At 45.7% G+C, this 14440-nt stretch overlaps 1 protein-coding gene across 1 annotated transcript in view; it reads right to left on the bottom strand.

The window, feature by feature from the left end:
- LOC311118072 (beta-1,4-mannosyl-glycoprotein 4-beta-N-acetylglucosaminyltransferase-like) overlaps positions 1-13624 on the bottom strand; it is a 62557-nt gene extending 48933 nt beyond the window's left edge. Inside the window, exon 1 of the mRNA XM_084192944.1 lies at positions 12836-13624. The gene's annotated coding sequence lies outside the window, so the exon portion shown is untranslated. The remainder of the gene's footprint in view (positions 1-12835) is intronic.
- Positions 13625-14440: the final 816 nt, after the last annotated feature.

The raw sequence follows: 14440 nt of genomic DNA, 5'->3' as shown, positions 1-14440 counted from the left end.
TCATCTATGTTTCAGAACCAAAAACTTGCGTGTCTTGATTGTTGACCATTGACCTGTCATCAGCTTTGGCACGCAAAAGCGCATAAAAGCAGGCAAATCTGGCATATCCAGATTAGTGACCAGAAATAACTTGAATTTCCTATTTTCCATATCTACTACTGCCTCATCTTTGCCAGAACAATTATAGGCTACCTGGTGAGTTTATTGATCATTTTAATATTTCAGATAGGCCTAGTTTGGATGGCTACTGGCTACATGTCTAAAGGTAAGCAGCTGTAACATCACACTACCTTCAATATTATGGGATGAAGATGTAACATATTCTGGCAAATCTATTCCGACATTGGTGAGGAAGAACAGGGTTACCCGGCTGGCAACGAGCACTCTGCAGGCAGGCTGCCCTCCAACGGCATGGCGATACTGCAACCTCTGCTACAACTAGGTGTATGATTTAGCTTGCTCTGGACTCCAGAGAAGTGACATGATATACATCCCTACTTAATATTGGCTGCTAACATGAATGCCTTTCAGCTCCATATGCAGGTGTAAAACACCGTTTATTTCTGTAGCCTGTCTAGCGTTTTTGAAAATGAATCATTGTGTATGTCTGTAATGACAGGCTAAATGTGCACACGTGGGGTCAGTGGGTCTAAAGTTTTTGGGGGTCATGGGTGAAAAAGTTTGAAAACCAATGGGATATATGATAGTGGCAACAAATGGACTTGGGTTAAATATAGTCATGGAAGGCTACAGTATTTCTGACAATCTTCTATTTTGATATTTCTGACAATCTTCTATTTTGATATTTCTGACAATCTTCTATTTTGACTGGAGATTTGTGTTGGTCATAATAAGTGTAGCATTTATTCCAGTTCAAAATAGTTTCGCAAAATATATTCCTCATCAGATTGTGCAGTTTTCCCCTCTTCTTGTAATAATTGCTCAACGAGTCAGTGAGCGTGGTCTGTTCACGGCCCTGCTTACAGGGAACCAAGTGCTGCTCTGCTCTACCAAGACAGCTACATTTCCTATCTACGACCAAATGAATTGATCTGAACATTTTCAAGGCCCTACTTTACTACACACTTCATCTTGGTGCCCAGCTAGAGACAGCCTTATGGGCGTGGCGTGATTTTAAACGTGCTATCCAGCTGTCAAACATTGTGTGTGTGTGTGTGCTTGCTAACGAGAATGAATAATTCAACCCCTGTGGATTAGAGTGGATGGAAACACATGCTCAGACCTCTCTTTTCTCACTTCCTCTCCTCTCTCTTCCTCCCTCATTTCCCCCTCTTCTTCTCTGTAGTCGTTCCAGACAGAGGATCCAGAGATTGAGTGGGCAGAGGGAGATTGTGAAGCTTGTGTGTTGATGTGTGGGTGTGTTTGAGTGAGCTAGGGATTCTGTGTGAGAGAGAGAGAAAGTGCAGCATTTGTGCCTGTGTGTCTTAATGTGTGGGAAAAGGGTGCAGATGTGTCTATGTCCGTTATGTGTGTATGTTTTTTTTATGTGTGTCTATGTGTGTGTATGTGTATGTATATGTGTGTCTATGTGTGTATATGTATGTATGTGTGTGTGTGGTATGTATGTGTATGTATATGTGTGTATGTGTGTACGTGTGTGTGTGTGTATGTGTGTGTATATATATATGTGTGTATTTGTGTATGTGTGTATGTGTGTATATGTGTGTGTACAGTTGAAGTCGGCGGTTTACATATACCTTAGCCAAATACATTTAAATTTAGTTTTTCACAATTCCTGACATTTAATCCTAGTAAAAATTCCCTGTCTTAGGTCAGTTAGGATAACCACTTTATTTTAAGAATGTGAAATGTCAGAATAATAGTAGAGAGAATAATTTATTTCAGCTTTTATTTATTTCAGCACGTTCCCAGTGGGTCAGAAGTGTACATACACTCAATTAGTATTTGGTAGCATTGCCTTTAAATTGTTTAACTTGGGTCAAACGTTTCGGGTAGCCTTCCACAAGCTTCCCACAATAAGTTGGGTGAATTTTGGCCCATTCCTCCTGACAGAGCTGGTGTAACTGAGTCAGGTTTGTAGGCCTCCTTGCTCGCACATGCTTTTTCAGTTCTGCCCACACATTTTCTATAGGATTGAGGTCATGGCTTTGTGATGGCCACTCCAATACCTTGACTTTGTTGTCCTTAAGACATTTTGCTACAACTTTGGAAGTATGCTTGGGGTCATTGTCCATTTGGAAGACCCATTTGCGACCAAGCTTTAACTTCCTGACTGATGTCTTGAGATGTTGCTTCAATATTTCCACATAATTTTCCTTCCTCATGATGCCATCTATTTTGTGAAGTGCACCAGTCCCTCCTGCAGTAAAGCACCCCCACAGCATGATGGTGCCACCCCCGTGCTACACGGTTGGGATGGTGTTCTTCAGCTTGCAAGCAACCCCCTTTTTCCTCCAAACATAACGATGGTCAATACGGCCAAACAGTTCTATTTTTGTGTTATTAGACCAGAGGATACTTCTCCAAAAAGTAAGATCTTTGTCTCCATGTGCAGTTGCAAACCGTAGTTTTTATGGCGGTTTTGGAGCAGTGGCTTCTTCCTTGCTGAGCGGCACTGAGTTTGAAGGTAGGCCTTGAAATACATCCACAGGTACACCTCCAATTGACTCAAATGATGTCAATTAGCCTATCAGAAGCTTCTAAAGCCATGACATCATTTTCTGGAATTTTCCAAGCTGTTTAAAGGCACAGTCAACTTACTGTATGTAAACTTTTGACCCACTGGAATTGTGAAACAGTGAATTATAAGTGAAATAAAACCGTCTGTAAACAATTGTTGGAAAAATTACTTGTGTCATGCACAAAGTAGATGTCCTAACCGACTTGCCAAAACTATAGTTTGTTAACAAGAAATTTGTGGAGTGTTGGAAAAACAAGTTTTAATGACTCCAACCTAAGTGTATGTAAACTTCAGATTTCAACTGTATGTATATGTGTGTATGTGTGTGTATGTGTGTGGTATGTGTGTATGTGTGTGTATGTGTGTATATGTGTGTGTATGTGTGTGGTATGTGTGTATGTGTGTGGTATGTGTGTATGTGTGTGTATGTATATGTGTGTATGTGTGTATACACTGCCGTTCAAAAGTTTGGGGTCACTTAGAAATGTCCTTGTTTTCGAAAAAAAAGCAATTTTTTTGTCCATTAAAATAACATCAAATTGATCAGAAATACAGTGTAGACATTGTTAATGTTGTAAATGGCTATTGTAGCTGGAAACGGCTGATTTGTAATGGAATATCTACATAGGCGTACAGAGGCCCATTATCAGCAACCATCAGTCCTGTGTTCCAATGGCATGTTGTGTTTGCTAATTGAAGTTTATCATTTTAAAAGGCTAATTGATCATTAGAAAACCCTTTTGCAATTATGTTAGCACAGCTGAAAACTGTTGTGCTGATTAAAGAAGCAATAAAACTGGCCTTCTTGAGACTAGTTGAGTATCTGGAGCATCAGCAATTGTGGGTTCAATTACAGGCTCAAAATGGCCAGAAACAAAGAACTTTCTTCTGAAACTCGTCAGTCAATTCTTGTTCTGAGAAATGAAGGCTATTCCATGCGAGAAATTGTCAAGAAACTGAAGATCTCGTACAATGCTGTGTACTACTCCCTTCACAGAACAGCACAAACTGGCTCTAACCAGAATAGAAAGAGGAGTGGGAGGTCCTGGTACACATCTGAGCAAGAGGACAAATACATTCGAGTGTCTAGTTTGAGAAACAGGCGCCTCACAGGTCCTTAACTGGCAGCTTCATTAAATAGTACCCGCAAAACACCAGTCTCAACGTCAACAGTGAAGACGCGACTCCGGGATGCTGACCTTCTAGGCAGAGTTGCAAAGAAAAAGCCATATCTCAGACTGGCCAATAAAAAGAAAAGATTAAGATGGGCAAAAGAACACAGACACTGGACAGAGGAAGATTGGAAAAAAGTGTTATGGACAGACAAATCGAAGTTTGAGGTGTTCGGATCGCAAAGAAGAACATTTGTGAGATGCAGACCAAATGAAAAGATGCTGGAGGAGTCCTTGATGCCATCTGTCAAGCATTGTGGAGGCAATGTGATGGTCTGGGGGTGCTTTGGTGGTGGTAAAGTGGGAGATTTGTACAGGGTAAAAGGGATCTTGAAGAAGGAAGGCTATCACTCCATTTTGCAACGCCATGCCATACCCTGTGGACGGTGCTTGATTGGAGACAATTTCCTCATACAACAGGACAATAACCCAAAGCACAGCTCCAAACTATGCAATAACTATTTAGGGAAGAAGCAGTCAGCTGGTATTCTGTCTATAATGGAGTGGCCAGCACAGCCACCGGATCTCAACCCTATTGAGCTGTTGTGGGAGCAGCTTGACCGTATGGTACGTAAGAAGTTCCCATCAAGCCAATCCAACTTGTGGGAAGTGCTTCAGATTACCTCAACAAATGGACAACTAGAATGCCAAAGGTCTGCAAGGCTGTAATTGCTACAAATTGAGGATTCTTTGACGAAAGCAAAGTTTGAAGGACACAATTAGTATTTCAATTAAAAATCATTATTTCTAACCTTGTCAAGGACTACATTTCCTATTCATTTTGCTATATTTCCTATTCAAACTCATTTCATGTATGATTTCCATTTCTAAGTGACCCCAAACTTTTGAACGGTAGTGTATGTGTGTGTGTATGTGTCTATATGCATTACTGTACTGTACTGTATGAAAGTGTTTCTTACTCTCTTCAGGATTCAGAGAAGAGCAGAGAGAGAGAGACAGTAGGTGAGGGGAGCCAGCAACAGGAAGCTGTACATCCAACATTGTGTTGTACACTGACTGATGTCAGATGACAGAGACAACACAGCCTAGCTCTGCTCTACTCTGCTCCTGTCAACACGAGGAGAAGAAGATACAGTAGGCTGGATACTTTCTGTGTGAGTGAGTGAGTGAGAGTGTGTGTGTGTGTGTGTGTGTGTCCGTCCTAAGAGAGAGGACTAGGTTCTGGGTGCTCCTCAAATCTAAATGAGGCTCTGGCACAGGGTTGCTTAGTTGGTGGCCTTGTTTGCCCTCCGCTTCCACTGAGAGCCAAAACAGGAAATGCAAATGTGACAGAGAGAGAGAGACGGGGGGTGGGGGGGGGGGGCATAACAGTGAAGCCATTTGACTTGAATGTGAAGGACAGAGAGAACACTCAATAAATAGAATACAGGAACTGGAAGAGAATAAGGAGAGAGCAAGTATGAAGGGAAACTAGAGAGAGAGAGAGAGGGGGATAAGGGATAAAGAAAGAGGACGATAGAAAGAGAGAGAGCGAGAGAGAAAGGGGAGAGAGAAAGGGAGAGAGAGAGCAGAAAAAGAGAGAGCGGGAGAGAGAGATCATATTCATGTATAACAATCTAATCTGGCAGAGTCCCATCTCTGTGAATAACTGGGCTCTGGTGGACTCGCACTGCAGATGGGTGTCTGAATACACCCTCTCCTTCTCTCCTTCTCCCCTTCTCTCCCTCCCTGTCTTCCTCTCCAACCCCCTTCCCTCCTCTCCTCCTGCCTCCTCTCCTCCCTTCTTTTCTCCCTCATTTTCTTCACCCCTCCTGCCTCTCTCTCTTCACCCCTCCTGCCTCTCTCTCTTCACCCCTCCAGCCTCTCTCTCTTCACCCCTCCAGCCTCTCTCTCTTCACCCCTCCAGCCTCTCTCTCTTCACCCCTCCAGCCTCTCTCTCTTCACCCCTCCAGCCTCTCTCTCTTCACCCCTTCTGCCTCTCTCTCTTCACCCCTCCTTCCTCTCTCTCTTCACCCCCCCTGCCTCTCTCTCTTCACCCCTCCTACCTCTCTCTCTTCACCCCTCCTGCCTCTCTCTCTCTTCACCCCTCCTGCCTCTCTGTCTCCCTCTTCCTTTCCGCCCCTCCTTCCTGTATTCCTCTTTTCACCCTCCTTCCATCACTCCTCCAACAGCTGTGTCCTACTGTAATCACCACAGGCTCTAAAATAGCCTCCTTTGTAGCCGACCATTAGTAGCCAGCCAAACTACAGGCGACTTCACATTAAACCATTTATCAACTATGTGCGACAGATCTCCCCTCAATCCTCACCTTAGCCATTAGACTAGAAAAACACCAAACGCCAAACAGTATCTAGAAGGCTTGGAGCCACTTCACACACACATGCACGCATACGCACGCACACACACACACTCACACACGCACCCCCCTTGCTCTACTGTGGTGCAACAGCTGTGGTCTACAGTGTCAGCACTGGCGCTGGATCGTTGGCAGACCTTCAGAGCGAACCAACCAACCAGGCTACATCAGATACCTCCGCCTCAGTTAGTGAACCGTTCCCAAGGGGTGTATCTCAATAGTCTTTGTTTGCTTCCTCTCCTTGTCTCCTCATCTCCTCTCCTTGATGATCTACATCGATGTGAAAGGACTAGTCTCTGCATTGCATTTACAGACCCAATCGTGTTCAATGAAGTTAGGAGGAAAGGGTACATTTCGAAAGTGAGATAGACCCTGGAGAAATGACTTGAGTTTGTATTTGTATTTATTATGGATCCACATTACTCTTCCTGGGGTCCAGCAAAATTAAGGCAGTTATACAATTTTTAAAACATTACAATACATTCACAACAGATTTCACAACACACTAAGTGTGTGCCCTCAGGCCCCTACTCCACTACCACATAACACAAAATCCATGTGTACGTGTGTGTATAGTGCATATGTTTTCGTGTATGCATGTGTCTGTGCTTATGTTTGTGTTGCTTCACAGTCCCCGCTGTTCCATAAGGTGTATTTTTATCTGTTTTTTAAATCTAATTTTACTGCTTGCATCAGTTACTTGATGTGGAATAGTTCCATGTAGTCATGGCTCTATGTAGTACGGTGCACCTCCCATAGTCTGTTCTGGACTTGGGGACTGTGAAGAGACCTCTGGTGGCATGTCTTGTGGGGTATGCATGGGTGTCCAAGCTGCGTGCCAGTAGTTCAAACAGACAGCTCGGTGCATTCAACATGTCAATACCTCTCACAAATACAAGTAGTGATGAAGTCAATCTCTCCTCCAATTTGAGCCAGGAAAGATTGACATGCATATTATTAATGTTAGCTCTCTGTGTGCGGCAGCTGTCCCCAAAACGAAGACTGTCCCTGAAACAAAGACAGTTCTGCCAAGTTGTTCTGCGGGAGTTAGTCGAGGGAGGCCCCGCTCTCTCGCTTCCCCAGATGTTTAGTTAATTTCATTCCGATCTCTTTTGCATTATTGTAGCCTTTTCTGTAGCCTGTCAAATATGTGTCTGTCTATCCCTGTTCTCTCCTCTCCGCACAGGCCATACAAACGCTTCACACCGTGTGGCTGCTACCACTCTAATATGGTGGTCCCTGCGCGCACAACCCACGTGGAGTTCCAGGTCTCCGGCAGCCTCTGGAACTACCGTTCTGCAGCCAACAAGGCAGAGTTCATCTCAGCCTATGCTACCCTCCAGTCTCTCGACTTCTTGGCGCTGACGGAAACATGGATTACCACAGAAAACACTGCTACTCCTACTGCTCTTTCCTCGTCTGATCATGTGTTCTCGCATACCCCGAGAGCATCTGGTCAGCGCGGCGGTGGCACAGGAATCCTCATCTCTCCCAAGTGGACATTCTCTCTTTTCCCCCTGACCCATCTGTCTATCTCCTCATTTGAATTCCATGCTGTCACAGTCACTAGCCCATTCAAGCTTAACATCCTTGTCATTTATCGCCCTCCAGGTTCCCTTGGAGAGTTCATCAATGAGCTTGACGCCTTGATAAGTTCCTTTCCTGAGGATGGCTCACCCCTCACAGTTCTGGGTGACTTTAACCTGCCGACGTCTGACTTCGACTCATTTCTCTCTGCCCCCTTCTTTCCACTCCTTTCCTCTTTTGACCCTCTCACCGTCCCCCCCTACTCACAAGGCAGGCAATACGCTTGACCTCATCTTTACTAGATGCTGTTCTTCTACTAATCTCACTGCAACTCCCCTCCAAGTCTCCGACCACTACTTTGTATCCTTTTCTCTCTCGCTCTCCTCCAACACTACTCACTCTGCCCCTACTCAGATGGTAATGCGCGGTCGCAACCTTCGCTCTCTCTCTCCCGCTACTCTCTCCTCTTCCATCCTATCATCTCTTCCCTCTGCTAAATCCTTCTCCCTCCGGTCATCTGATTCTGCCTCCTCGACCCTCCTCTCCTCCCTTTCTGCATCTTTTGACTCTCTATGTCCCCTATCCTCCCGGCCGGCTCGGTCCTCCCCTCCTGCTCCGTGGCTTGACGACTCATTGCGAGCTCACAGAACAGGGCTCCAGGCAGCCGAGCGGAAATGGAGGAAAACTAGATTCCCTGCGGACCTGTCATCTTTTCACTCCCTCCTCTCTACTTTTTCTTCCTCTGTTTCTGCTGCTAAAGCCACTTTCTACCACTCTACATTTCAAGCCTCTGCCTCTAACCCTAGGAAGCTCTTTGCCACCTTCTCCTCCCTGCTGAATCCTCCTCCTCCTCCCCCTCCCTCCTCCCTCTCTGTGGATGACTTTGTCAACCATTTTGAAAAGAAGGTTGACGACATCCGATCCTCATTTATTAAGTCAAATGACACCGCTGGTCCTGCTCACACTGCCCTACCCTATGCTTTGACTTCTTTCTCCCCTCTCTATCCAGATGAAATCTTGCGACTTGTGATGGCCGGCCGCCCAACAACCTGCCCGCTTGACCCTATCCCCTCCCCTCTTCTCCAGACCATTTCCGGAGACCTTCTCCCTTACCTCACCTCGCTCATCAACTAATCCTTGACCGCTGGCTATGTCCCTTCCGTCTTCAAGAGGGCGAGAGTTGCACCCCTCCTCAAAAAATCTACACTCGATCCCTCCGATGTCAACAACTACAGACCAGTATCCCTTTTTTATTTTCTCTCCAAAACTCTTGAGCGTGCCGTCTCTAGCCAACTCTCCTGCTATCTCTCTCAGAATGACCTTCTTGATCCTAACCAGTCAGGTTTCAAGACTGGTCATTCAACTGAGACTGCTCTTCTCTGTGTCACGGAGGCTCTCCGCACTGCCAAAGCCAACTCTCTCTCCTCTGCTCTTATCCTTCTAAACCTATCTGCTGCCTTTGATACTGTGAACCATCAGATCCTCCTCTCCACCCTCTCCGAGTTGGGCATCTCCGGCGCTGCTCACTCTTGGATTGCGTCCTACCTGACAGGTCACTCCTACCAGGTGGTGTGGCGAGAATCTGTCTCCGCACCACATGCTCTCACCACTGGTGTCCCCAAGGGCTCAGTTCTAGGCCCTCTCCTATTCTCTCTATACACCAAGTCACTTGGCTCTGTCATATCCTCACATGGTCTCTCCTATCATTGCTACGCAGACGACACACAATTAATTTTCTCCTTTCCCCCTTCTGATAACCAGGTGGCGAATCGCATCTCTGCATGTCTGGCAGACATATCAGTGTGGATGTCGGATCACCACCTCAAGCTGAACCTCAGCAAGACGGAGTTGCTCTTCCTCCCGGGAAAGGACTGCCCGCTCCATGATCTCGCCATCACGGTTGACAACTCCATTGTGTCCTCCTCCCAGAGTGCAAAGAACCTTGGCGTGACCCTGGACAACACCCTGTCGTTCTCTGCTAACATCAAAGCGGTGACCCGATCCTGCAGGTTCATGCTCTACAACATTCGCAGAGTACGACCCTACCTTACACAGAAAGCGGCACAGGTCCTAATCCAGGCACTTGTCATCTCCCGTCTGGATTACTGCAACTCGCTGTTGGCTGGGCTCCCTGCCTGTGCCATTAAACCCCTGCAACTTATCCAGAACGCTGCAGCATGTCTGGTGTTCAACCTTCCCAAGTTCTCTCACATCACCCCGCTCCTCCGCACACTCCACTGGCTTCCAGTTGAAGTTTGCATCTACTACAAAACCATGGTGCTTGCCTACGGAGCTGTGAGGGAAACAGCACCTCCTTACCTTCAGGCTCTGATCAGACCCTACACCCAAACAAGGGCACTACGTTCATCCACCTCTGGCCTGCTAGCCCCCCTACCTCTACGGAAGCACAGTTCCCGCTCAGCCCAGTCAAAGCTATTCGCTGCTCTGGTACCCCAATGGTGGAACAAGCTCCCCCACAACGCCAGGACAGCGGAGTCACTGACCACCTTCCGGAGACACTTGAAACCCTACCTCTTTAAGGAATACCTGGAATAGTATAATAGTAATCCTTCTACCCCCCCCCCCCCCCCCCTTTACTACCACTGTCTTTTGTCTAAACTAACACCTGACTTATTTCACCTGCTAGCACTGACTTGTTTAAATAAATGTACTTATTGTGATCGAGATATAGTTGTCCCTGATTGCACTGACTTTGCTCACAGCTGCTTGTTTGAAGAAGTGTACTTACTGTGATCAAGATGTGGTTGTCCCACTGGCTATCCTAAGTTGAATGCACCAATTTGTAAGTCGCTCTGGATAAGAGCGTCTGCTAAATGACTTAAATGTAAAATGTAAATGACCATCCAAGGGCCAGCCGTGCTGCCCTGTTCTGAGCCAATTGCAATTTTCTTAAGTCCCTCTTTGTGGCAGCTGACCACAAGACTGAACAGTAGTCCAGGTGCGACAAAACAAGGGCCTGTAGGACCTGCCTTGTTGATAGTGCTGTTAAGAATGCAGAGCAGCACTTTATTATGGACAGACTTCTCCCCATCTTAGCTACTATGCATAGTCACTTTACCCCAACCTACATCTACAAATTACCTCGACTAACCTGTACCCCCGCACAGTGACTCGGTACTGGTACCCCCTGTATATAGATTCATTATTGTTATTTTATTGTCTTACTTTTTATTTGTATTTAATTTTTGACTTTAGTTTATTTAGTAAATATTTTCTTAACTCTTTCTTGAACTGCATTCTTAGTTAAGGACTTGTAAGTAAGCATTTCACGGTAAGGTCTACACCTGTTGTAGTCGGCGCATGTAACAAATAAAAGTTGATTCGATTTGATTTGTTGCATCAATATGTTTTGACCATGACAGTTTACAATCCAGGGTTACTCCAAGTTTAGTCACCTCAACTTGCTCAATTTCCACATAATTTCCAGATGTGCAACACCCACACATACCCACACAGACCCACAGAGACATACACACACACACACCGACCACTAACTCACAACTCCCGGGCCAAAAAGGAAATGGAGATGGATCAACCAATCATTACCCCATCCTTAGACATCCCTTTAGCAATATGAAGAAACAACAAGGCCTTAGGCATGCCTACCAAATTGTGTATTTATCTGTAACTGTCTTCTCACTCACACACACACACACACACACACACACACACACAGGGTTGGGGAGGATAAGCTGATCCTAGATCAGAACTATGCTATATCTGAAGGGGCAACTGCTTGCTGAAGCCCTTTACCTCTGCTGGTTTAGGTAGGCTGTTATAATGGGACTTGACAGTCTGTTATTCTCTAGGCCCTACATCTGCATTCACTGCACAGGCCTACACAAAAGGGTTCTTCTGTTGTCCCCATAGGATAACCTTTTTGGTTCCGGTAGAACCATTTTGGGTTCCATGTAGGACCCTCTGTAGAAAGGGTTCTACATCGAACCCAAAATGGTTCTACATGGAACCAAAAAGGGTTATTCAAAGGGTTCTCCTATGGGGACAGCCGAAGAACCCTTTAAGGTTCTAGATAGGACCTTTTTTTCTAAGAGTGTACAAAACAACTACATGGTCTGAATTGGATGTTTCTATCACTGCAGAATGTAACACTGCAACTCTACTGTAGCAAGTGAAGTGAATGTAATTCTGCATCTGCAGACACGATAACAACCAAAAACTAAACCTAAACTTTATCAAATGGACTGGACTATGATGTTGACAGCTTGAGTTATACAGTATGTGGCTTACTATGCACAAGCATGGAGAGCACTGATAAGCAAAAATGTAATTGTTTTTCATCCATATTCTGTAGCCTAAACACCAACCTAAAAATAACCACACACCAAAGGAGGATAGACATGTCAAAACGCGACATTCTGGCGACAATGTCAAACGACAGCTCCCAAGTCGACTCTTTAAATATCAAGCCTATACTGTAGCCTACATCGAGCAGGCTTGGGTCCTATTCTATATCCCCAGAGCCCGGCCTCTCTCGGGATACGTCTGCCTGTCTACTTGTCATGTCAGCTCTCAAGAAGCAAAGAATCATCTGGATTCTGGAACTTCACCAAATATTTAAGATCATAATCGCACTCGAATAAAACAAAAATATGGAGAGAGAATAGAATTCTGAACCAGCTTGCATTCTGATCGTACTTATTTGGGTTGTGGTTACTAAGACTATAGGCTAATAGATTATTATAACAATATTCATCATCATTAAATTCATCACCAATATCATGTCCATATATCTTGGCCTTACGCCCAACTAGGCCTACACATAGGCTACACATGCCGCGTTCAAAACAACTGGGAACTCGGAACTCGAAAATCTTCGACTTCCGACTTCAGTGCGTTCCAGACAACTGGGAACTCGGAAAAAACGAGCTCCGACTGGGAAAATCGTTTTGAACGGCCATTCAACTCAGAATTGACCTGAAGATAACTGACGTCATGATTTAACCTAGTTTTTTTCAGAGTTCCCAGTTGTCGTGAAAGCGCCAAGACACACACACAGACACCCATTTACATTGCATTAATACAAGTGCATTATGACAGACCAGGGTTCTTTGAAAATGCTCGTCACTGGCCGATATTCCCCTCTATATTTCCCCACAAGAAAAGGAAAGGCCTTACCCATCGCCTGTGTTTGAGGTCTCTAGATGCAGATACTCATGTCAGATATGTATCCGTTCTGTTCGTCGGTCACGTGTTGAAAAAAGCAATCTATGCCATTCCAATTCCGTTACCGGAGCCTCAGTTATCAGCCTGGGTGCGCAGATCAGACATAGAACCGGGCAGGGGTCTCCCGTAATTCCCCCGTTACATATGTATCTTATCAAACAGCTGCATAGTTTCTCGACGCTGCAGCGGTGTTTTGCATCAGGGAGAGAGTGTAGGCTAGTATCCTACGGTTTCTCCCGGTGTCTCGCGACGAAGGGGGCTGCCTGCTAGGCTGCAGTGCAGTGCCTAGGATCGCTGAACGACCACGAATCCTGTGTTTCCGTAGGTCCGTCTCTGTTTGTTCGATTCGATGTCAGCCAGCAGGTTCAATCTCCCGTTATCCCGGGCAGCGCGCGCCGCATTCGAATACTAGCCACTAATCGATCTCTACGGTTGTTCTGTATCTAATGGGAGCATCCGAGAAGGTAAAAAGACGATTTCGGTGGTGGTGGTGCTGCTGCTGCGCGTGAGGCACGGTCCTCTCGGGCGGGTGATCTGACAAATGGTGCAGAAGAAGATATATCCATCCCGATCCCGGTTGGCTCGAATCGAGGTGATGAGGAAAACAGGACGCGCGCTGTTGTATTACACGGTTTTACACAGATTTTGACGTTTTTATGACTCGTCGCTAGCGCTTTCTCCTTTCACTGTTCCGTTATCTGTAAAGCAGCCCCTCTTCATTCTCTCTCTCTTGTGAGCCACGGCCAACAACAGCGCTCGAGCTGCACAGAATATGACGCCTTTCCGCTCATATGAAAAGGATAAGCAGCAAACCCCTCTTTCTTTCCCCCTCCTTACTTTTCATTTCTCTCTCTCTCTCTCTCTCTCTCTCTCTCTCTCTGGTGTGTGAAATTGGTAGCGGGGGAGAAAAGCGGGGGGGGGGGGGGGCGCGCTCGAGACAGCAGCTCCTCCCCGTGCTTGGGTTTGCTTATCGCAGGAGCGAGCGGGTGAAAGAGAAAGAGAGAAAAGGGGGAAAAAAGAGCGACAATGGACGCTTATTACCCTTGTTTATGTCCCTGTTGTTTATTGTATGTTTAGCTTGCTTTGGCAATGTAAACATATGTATCCCATGCTAATAAAGCCCTTTGAATTGAGTAGACGAGAAGGTGTAGGTATTCAAAATGTGTCACTGCCACATTCGTCATACGATGTTTTGACGCAAATAAGGCCAACACTCTCTCTGCGCCAATGTAGCGGACAACCTTGCAGGCTTCCGTATAAAATATGGTACCGTTACAATGTAAACACACATCTCGTTTCAGTGACCCCCTCCCCCATGTAGCAAGGAACGCCCTCTCGTAGTATCCACCCTATCCGTTTTAATACACTAGGCCTACAATAGAATGGTGGAATTGTCTGTGCAGTCAGCCTGTTTTGAGGATTGGTTTTATGTCTGGGTTTTAACTATGCATACATTCATGTCTTGAATTCATCACGGCACTGCACATTAGGCCTACTAGCCGAGGACCGAGGCAGGACATTGGAAAGTAATAGCCTATTTTGCTGTACAAAGAGAAA

The sequence above is a fragment of the Coregonus lavaretus genome (assembly GCF_964263955.1).
Source record: "Coregonus lavaretus genome assembly, contig: HAP1_SCAFFOLD_850, whole genome shotgun sequence".
NCBI classification, from domain to species: domain Eukaryota; kingdom Metazoa; phylum Chordata; class Actinopteri; order Salmoniformes; family Salmonidae; genus Coregonus; species Coregonus lavaretus.
Note: the sequence above shows the minus strand (reverse complement) of the source record. Positions and strands in the feature narration are given on the sequence as shown.